General features: G+C 35.0%; 1 long non-coding RNA gene across 1 annotated transcript; it reads right to left on the bottom strand.

Annotated features, from left to right (window-relative positions):
* Positions 1-3,065: 3,065 nt before the first annotated feature.
* Positions 3,066-6,565, bottom strand: LOC122030830. Its single transcript, XR_006125627.1, has 7 exons — positions 6,306-6,565; positions 5,989-6,136; positions 3,953-4,045; positions 3,753-3,875; positions 3,578-3,664; positions 3,372-3,470; positions 3,066-3,287 (listed from the first exon to the last, which is right to left on the bottom strand). It is a non-coding gene; the product is annotated as an uncharacterized LOC122030830 (long non-coding RNA).
* Positions 6,566-8,929: the final 2,364 nt, after the last annotated feature.

Here is an 8,929-nt window from a genome sequence, read left to right as displayed (position 1 = left end):
ATCTTACTTCTCTTCGGATCAAGAACCAACACTTTGATAAGATGCCCCCATATTCGTAAGTATTTGTAGGATGATTGTCTACTAGTCCACAACTCATATGAGCTCTTTTCTATTTTCTTTTGAGACACCTTATTTAAAAGGTAATTAGCTGTGAACATAGCTTCCCCCCACATTAGCTCTAGCAGTCTAGAACTTAATAGAAGAGTATTCATCATTTCTTTCAGACTATAATTCTTTCACTTACCAACAATATTTTGCTGAGGAGAATAGGGAGTTGTTGTTTCATTATTGATCCTGTATTTAATTCACAACTTAGCGAATAGTGAGACATATTCATCGTCTCGGTCACTCCGAACCACCTTAATTTTCCTATTAAGTTGGTTTTCAATCTCACTCTTATAGAGAATAAATTTCTCTATAGCTTCATCCTTACTTTGGAGAAAATACACATAATAGTATTTTGTGTGATCATCTACAAAAAAGATGAAGTACTTACTCCTACCATGTGTCAGTGTCCCTTTAAGGTCGCACACGTCGGTTTGAATTAGGCCATGTAGTTCAATACTTCTTTCAACATGTTGAAAGGATGACTTTATCATTTTTACTTCAACACAAGTCTCACACTTATGTTCTGAGTCAAGGTGGAATGTAGGTATGTTTTACATGTTACTTAATCTACGTAATACATGGTAGTCCACATGTCCTAGTCGACCATGTCATAACTTGGAAGACTCAAGCATATACACAGAAGAGCTTTCAGCTTTATTTATCTTTGGTCGAATGACCATTATATTGAGCTTAAAAAACCTATCATTTACATAGACTCTTCCTATAAACATTCCATGTTTGGATAGTACGACCTTATCTGACTCAAATACAATCCGAAACCCATGCTTGCAGAGAAGCGATTCAAATACTTGATTCTTTTGAATCTCTGGGACATACAACACTTTGTTTAGAGTGAGCTCCTTGCCAGAGGTCAGCTTCAACACCACTTTCCCTTGGCCCTAAATGTCCGAGGCTGTTGAATTGTCCATAAATAATTTGTCCCCATGTTTGACTTCTTCAAAGTTGTGGAGTAGGTCATTGTTGTAACAAATATGTCTGGTGGCACCAGTATCTATCCAACATTGTCGTGGGTTAGACCCTATCAGGTTCACTTCTGAGATCATGACATAGAAGTCCATGTATGATTTCTCATTTAGGTTGGCCTCCTGCTTCTTCTTCGGCTTTCTATACTCTGAAGCTTTGTGACCAACTCGATTACAGTTGTAGCATTTTTCAGAGAATTTTTTTCTTGAAACTATCTCCTTTGGGTGCCATCTTAGAAGATTTGGGATTCTTCCATTTCTAGTTTTGACCGTGCTTAATCACGTTGGCTTTTACAGTGTCTGAGAAAATAGTTTCCTCTCTGAACTCTTGTTGTCTTCCTCAATTCGAAGTCTTATAATAAGTTCTTCTACAATTATCTGCTTTCGCTTATGCTTCAAGTAATTCTTGAAGTCCTTCCAGCTAGTATGCAGTTTCTCAATGATTGTTGTCACCTAGAAGGTTTCACTCAGCGTCATACCTTCTGAGTGAATCTTTTGCAAGATCATGTAAAGTTCCTGGACTTGGTTAATCACCGACTTGGAGTCAACCATCTTGTAGTCTAAGAAGCGGCCAACAATAAACTTTTTAGCCCTAGCATCTTCCGATTTGTATTTATTGTCAAGGACTCCCATAACTCCTTTGTTGTTTTCTTCTCATAGTACACAACATATAGTGAGTTGGCAAGACTATTGAGGATGTAATTTCAACATAGGAACTCATACTCGTTCCATTTATCGACTATGTTGATGGTTTTCGTCATTTACACCCTTAGTAAATTTGGGAGATTCCTTAGTCAGGATCCATGCCAGGTTTAGCGTGGTCAGGTAGAAGAACATCTTTTACTATCATCGCTTGAAGTTCAACCGGGTGAACTTCTCTGACTTTTCCCCATGTATGATTAGAGCATTTCTAATCGGGGCAGAGGAGGTTGACACATGTTGAGCTGTTGCATTTCAACATCTTCTGTCGCCATCTCAATATAATGAATCTGTTTTAAGATTATTGGATCTCTATCCATAATTTATTGGAAGGACAACACTTACTTATCTGTTAAGATGGCTTGAGCTGATAATCTCAAGCTATCGGTCTGACTGAGTAGGCTGATCACCAAGTTATTGCATCAGTGTGTGCTCTGATTGTCGAGTCAAGGATGCTGATGCCGATGGCTTAAGACGGACGCTGAACAAATGCGAAGCTTGTGTCCGAGTTACGTGAGGCATGTCACCCGAGGAACAAAAGACGCTGAGTCCTATAGCGAAACAGTCTCCTTAAAATGGATTAGTCCCCTCCAACGGTGCTAAGAGGTCATGCTTGGACGTCTATTTTCCAGGATAAAACGACTAGATTACGACACAACCTAGCACAGGTTGACGTTGCAATTTGAGCATATACCTGAACGCTATCATAAGTGTCTGCCGAGTGAAGAATTACACCACAGAACGAAAGGAGGATGAAACGAGGGAATAACTTTTCTCTTTTACTTTCTTTTGTACGAATTCTTCACATAATTCTGCTCTTTGACTTGCTTGCACAACTTATTTCACAAGCTCTGTGTACTCATTCTCTTGGCTCTTGCTCCTTCTTATAAAGAAGTGTTGAGCATCTTGTCATGCACGTGTGTTTGTGCATGCAAGACACTTGTGCTTAACATGCACCAAGTGTATTTATTATTGTATTACTTCATCATAGTATAAGAGTAATAGAGTATATTTTACTATAACAAAAAAATCAATGTAGCGAAGTTATTTATACGAACTACTTCATAAATTTGATCAGTAGTGAAGTAAATAGTTTCTTTAACTACACCACTATTTATATTTAGCGAGATCTTTTTTGTTGTATTACTTTATCATTATTTATAGTATCAAAGTAATTGATCATATTTTACTGCAATACAATTTTAATTGATAAAAATTTATATTATAATATTTTATTACAACACAATATTTTTTACTATCAAAATTAAACAAATATATCACAAATATATATCAAATACAATCCAAAAGTGTATTTATAAAAGACATGTTTAACCATAACCCAAAAACCTTTGTACATAAATCTCTAAATACATGTCTAAAATTTATATCATAGCCTACACTTAGGCACCCACATAGAAGTAGACGAATTCGCTCCATTCACTTCTGACTTCATCATACTGAGATTGATTGTAATACTATTTTTTTTGATGTTGCAAACTGAAACATTAACAGAAGTTTGAGGATCAATAAAAAATGACTCAATATTTTATAAAGAAAATATTTCATAAAGAAGAAATTCACCTTTCTCTCCAATTGTAGATCTTCATCCAAAATTATCTCTTTCATGTACCGCATCACACAATATTCACATTCAACACCACCATTTTGTTTAAGATTACTCTAATAAAATTGACAATGTCATACAAGAAGTCACAATCTAAATAATAAAAATTATTAATTGTTGTGTAAATACATAGTCACAATATATACTGTCAATTGTTTAAAACCTGATCCTTTTGAAAGGCAGTGGTTAACACATCATTCATCCCAGAAGATTTGAACTCTCCTTTGACTTTCTTTTCCAACAAGTCATCCTACAATATGAGATTGAAACAAATCAATCCAAAAATTTCAATATTATTTAGCAAGACAATATGAAAATTAGATAAAAAAAATATTTACAATTTTTTTAGCAACTTTTGCTATCTCCATATTTGTTATGTTGCCAGATTTGTACTCGCGGGCTTTACGCCAAAGTATTGATCTATCAACTTCCTCATTTTCAGCAATTAATTTTTTCTCCCTCTATAATTCCAAAATGATTAGTTACATAATATTAAATACTTGCTTGAAAATGACAAATATAATGCTTCGAAGCTTACCAACTCAGCCTCTAAGCCAATGTAACCCTTGCGAAACAGTCTGTGATGATATTTATAATGCACCGTTCGTTCTTTTTGCTTTTTATGAATAACCTACATAGAAGATACATTCATAAACACTTGTATACATTCATAAACACTTGTATGAATAACTGCATTTGGTGGTTGGTCAAGAATGGTTGTTCCAATCAAGCAGTTAAAAATCACAGAAGTTAAACAACCTAACATTGGGGAAGTCAAACTAGCTTCTATTACTGCTGAAGTGACTTATAGCATTGCAAGTTATAGAGCACATATCAGATCAGAATGGGATTCTCTTAAAAAACATGATGTCTTGTTTTTACTATCAATTAGGCCCTCTGTTGAACCTCTTAGTCCAGAGGAAGTCGCCAAGTCATCTGTCCCACAGAGGCTTGGCCTTCAATATGTACGTGGATGTGAAATAACTGAAATCCATGATGAAGAAGGTGTTCTTTTGAAGCCACCTTAGGGTGATCTTCGTACAATGACAATTGCTTTGGACACATCACAATATCACATGGATGTTACAGATTGTTGAAAAAGGTGCAGAAGATGAATATGGAACATTTAACATTTTGATGCGGAGGAAGCCTAAAGAAAATAATTTCAAAGCAATTTTGGACTCCATAAGAGACCTTATGAATGAGTCTTGCATAGTTCCTGATTGGTTGCATAACATCTTTTTGGGTTATGGTAATCCTTCTGCTGGACAATGGCATAACATGCCTGATCTTTTGGACGTAGTAGATTTTAAAGACACTTTTCTTGATGGCAACCATTTGACAGATAGCTTTCCAAATTTTCAGGTAAAAATTATGGTTTGAATATTTAGTACCTTGACACCATTACGGGTTGCAATCCTTAACTATAAAGACTTGTAAGCAAACAAATTATATTCCATACAATTGCAAATGCAAACCAATCCTTAACTATAAAGACTTGTAAGCAAACAAATTATATTCCATAGAATTGCAAATGCAAACCAACAACACAATCAGTAAATGCAGGAACTTGCAAATGCAAAAGAATAAACAACACTATACTTTAAAAGAGTTGCTACAATGCTTAACAACAATACATACAGATTTGCAACTTGTATTAGTGGATAATGAAGGTAACTTGCAAAAAATTGGTTCCCACTCAAGTAATGATATACTTAGATTGTCAAGAGACTAAAACTAACTAGTAGACTACCTCAGAAAAGATGCAATTTCCTTCCAGAAACTTCTCTTCAGTTAATATAGTAGAAACAAACTTAGTGACTAGATTGTTTCCTTTATCTAAATAGACCTCTTCCTTGGTCTCTCCATACAAATAATTTGTTGCCCGGAAGATAGTCTACTTTCTTTCTGCATTCTACTCCGTGCTAACCTCTAACCCAAAAAAACACAAGTAGTTGGAAGATTTAACAGTTGGCTGTGAATGCATGAGACACATCAAACAAGGGTGTAAAGCATTCCAACTTATCTAGTTGCAAATATATACTAAGCACTGACATCTTTGTCATAAACTTGGACATTTTTTATTGCCCAACACTTGTTAGGACAACCACTTGCAAAGAGTATTCTGATAGTTATCAACAATTATATCAATCTATTGGGCTTAATCCATAAATGATTTTCTATATACAATAGAATAAAGAAACTGTATATGTGAAAAACACATTTAAGGTTTTGTTCCAACAAGTGATCTCAAGGAAGGTTAATTAAATGATCTAGAAACTTGCTTCAGCTAGTTGACAAAGAACTTCTACTATCTGATAAAATCTAAAACTTATCTATTTAATTTTTAAACAAGTAATAAAGTTAAAAAAAATGAATTCTGACAAAAACCTACATCAAACAAAATATGCAGTTTTCATAATTTTAAAGATTAACAAGAGATGGGGATAGAGTAAAGTTTTTTTGCTCTACCTAACCTTGCCTATCCCACCTCGGTTGTCTTGTTTAAATACATAACTTGTTACAATTATCAACTTCAAGTCACTAGAAAAACAAGAGATGCCAGAAACTAACCTAGTTGACGAGTTGGTAGGGTTGCAGGACCAGATCTATTAGGGACAACGATCTCTAGCTCAAACTTCAATGAAGAATTTGCCTTCTTCCGGTGGCCAAGAAACCTCAAAGAGGGCGACCTATCGAAGGTCAATTCCCTCTGACAGTGCTGCAAAGATGAAGAACACTGAGGCACAATAGAAAGTAAAGGAAAGAAGGGGGTGGAGGAAAATCCTTCTGTCAGGTGGAAAGGGGAAGGAGAAGCTGCCGTCAAGGGGGGATGGGAAGGAGAAGCTACTGTCGGCTACCGTCGTTGGAGGGGAACACAAAGGACAAACCTGAGTTTATTTTCGACAGAACAATGCTGAAGGAGAAGGCTTCTGTCACTCTTCAGGGAGAAAATGTCGAAGGAGAAGGCTGCCGTCAGGGGTGAACACGAAAGAGAGGGTTGCCGTCGAGTGGTCGTCGCGTGTCGGGGAGAAAAAGCGAGGTTGATCGTCGGGTGGTCGTTGCACGTCGAGGATAAAACGCGAAGGAGAAAGATGAGATGGAATCAAAGCTTTCGGCAGAATTAGGTTTTAGTAGGGGTTGGGAAAAAAGGTAAACCGTTTCAAGCCCTAGCTACCACAAATTTTAATCCATTCACTTATTACTTCAACACTTAGCTATATAAATTTTATTTTATAACGTATTACTTCATCGAATATATATTTTTAAGTAAAATATCAGATAAAATTAAAAATGAGACCCATATTTTTAAACCTACGAAGTCTAAAATCAAATTTACTTCATCGAATTTGTTATCGAAGTTGATTATCATATATTACTTCGTCATTACTAATTGCCGAAGTAACCATTGGCGAAGTCTATTTCACATTTTCGCATAGTGGATGCATGACACTTGTGCTTAACATGCACTAAGGCATGTGTCATAAGCAAACGTGGTTCGTTCATGTGGCAAGAAACATGTCACAACATGTGGCGCGCTAAGTGTCATATTTCTATTAGGCCACACAGGCTGAGCAGGAATACACAAAAGAGACTCGTGGTAACTTTTGATTGATACATGTAGGTATACTGTGTCCCTACCGTGATCCACTTTGTGCAGTGGTATTCACATAAGAATCCTTTTATTAGTATAATCCGGACCCTAGATTCATAACTCCTTATGTATTATTGATCAGTCGTAATATCACTCAACTGATATGAGACTAATACTCACAAAAATTCATGTTTCTATTCCCATTTTTCCAACCGATAGAAGAGGAAGGCAAAAGAGTTGGCTAAACTCAAATGCTCTATTCTACCCTTCGTCTTTCTCGAATTTCTTCACCGTGTCGGTCGAAGGATGGAATAAAATCATAATGTCGATCGAAGTATGGAACAAAATCATAGTTTAATAAGTGAAGGGCAAGAGCTTAAGGGTCAATTTAGATTTTTATCTCTAATTTCATTCCATCCCATGTGAGAAGGGGAGAAAAGGTGAAGCCATGTGCTTGTAACATCAAATGTGGGACTCCAAATTTAATGTTTTGTACTATCTTTTCTCTATTTCTGAATACTATTCATAAATACTTTATAATCTCTTAATGAGTTATATATACTATTTCTGAATACTATTCATAAATAGTTTATAATCTCTTAATGAGTTATATATATATATATATATATATATATATATATATATATATATATATATATATATATATATATATATATATATATATAAACTTATTAATGAATTATTCAAACTTATTTGATTAATTTTATTTATATTAAATGAACATAAAAAACTTCTTATCTAGATAAATATTAAATTTGCTTATGAATATTTAATTCATTTACAACCCTAACTAAGAAGAAGATGACACCCGATTTTGCTAAGCATAGTAAGAAAGAGCAACTTACGTTTCCATGTTTCATGAACTCTCCAAACAATTTTCAACAATAAACCCACATGGGGCTTTTTTCTCAATTGATCGTGTTTACCGTAGGAAGCAAATGGTGGAGAGTGGACCACAACACAAGTACATGTGTGCTCATGGAGAGACAAGGACAGAAGAGGAAGGCAAAAGAGTTGGCTAAACTCAAATGCTCTATTATACCCTTCGTCTTCCTCTGACTTCGTCAAAAGGGTGGAACGAGATCATAATTTAGTAAGCACATGGCATGGTGTTAAGGGTTCATTCATATTTTTATCTCCAAGTCCCATTCCATTCCATGTGAGGAGGGAATGGAGGAGGGGAGAAAAGGGGAAGCCATGTGCTCGTAACATGAAATGTGGGACTACAAAATTTAATGTTTTGTACTCTCTTTTCTCTACAAAAGAATTTGTATCAACGTGGAAGGTCTTTGCCCTGTCTGATAAGGAACACAAACTATCCACTCAAAGATCACATTTTTTAATTGCATTTCTTTTTCTGTCTCTAAACCTTTTTAGTTGTGTTGATAGTAAAGTTAAACCATCACATTAATACGATTGACAATCAAAACAATGTTATTTGACTTATGTTGGAGCAGTTGTGGTCCTAATTATTTTAGGGCAAAAGTTATAACAGTTATAATGTTGTTAGTACTAGAATCAATTTAAATTGGATCCGTTGGATTGGTCAATCCCGTTAAATAATTTAAACAAGTTTGATTGAAATTTTATCAACCACAAAAAAACTCTTTATTACCGATGAAAATTTTCATTGGAATTCCGTCGCTATATTGGTTTAGCGATGGAATTATAATAGAAATACGGTAGTCAGAAGATATTACGTCGGTTTTACTGATAAAATTTACATTCTGTCGCTATATAGGGATGGAATAAATTTCCATAACTAAATATACCGACGAAAATTGTAACTTGCATCAGTAAAATTATAACTTCAACAAATTTTGTCGGTGTTCACCAATGAAAGTTATAATTTACTAAACATAAATCTAGCTGCACTACAACAAAAACTGCAAACGACAA

The sequence above is a fragment of the Zingiber officinale genome, chromosome 11A (assembly GCF_018446385.1).
Source record: "Zingiber officinale cultivar Zhangliang chromosome 11A, Zo_v1.1, whole genome shotgun sequence".
In the NCBI taxonomy this organism is placed as follows: Eukaryota; Viridiplantae; Streptophyta; class Magnoliopsida; order Zingiberales; family Zingiberaceae; genus Zingiber; species Zingiber officinale.
The sequence above is the reverse complement of the archived record's forward strand: the minus strand, read 5'-3'. Positions and strand labels throughout refer to the sequence as shown.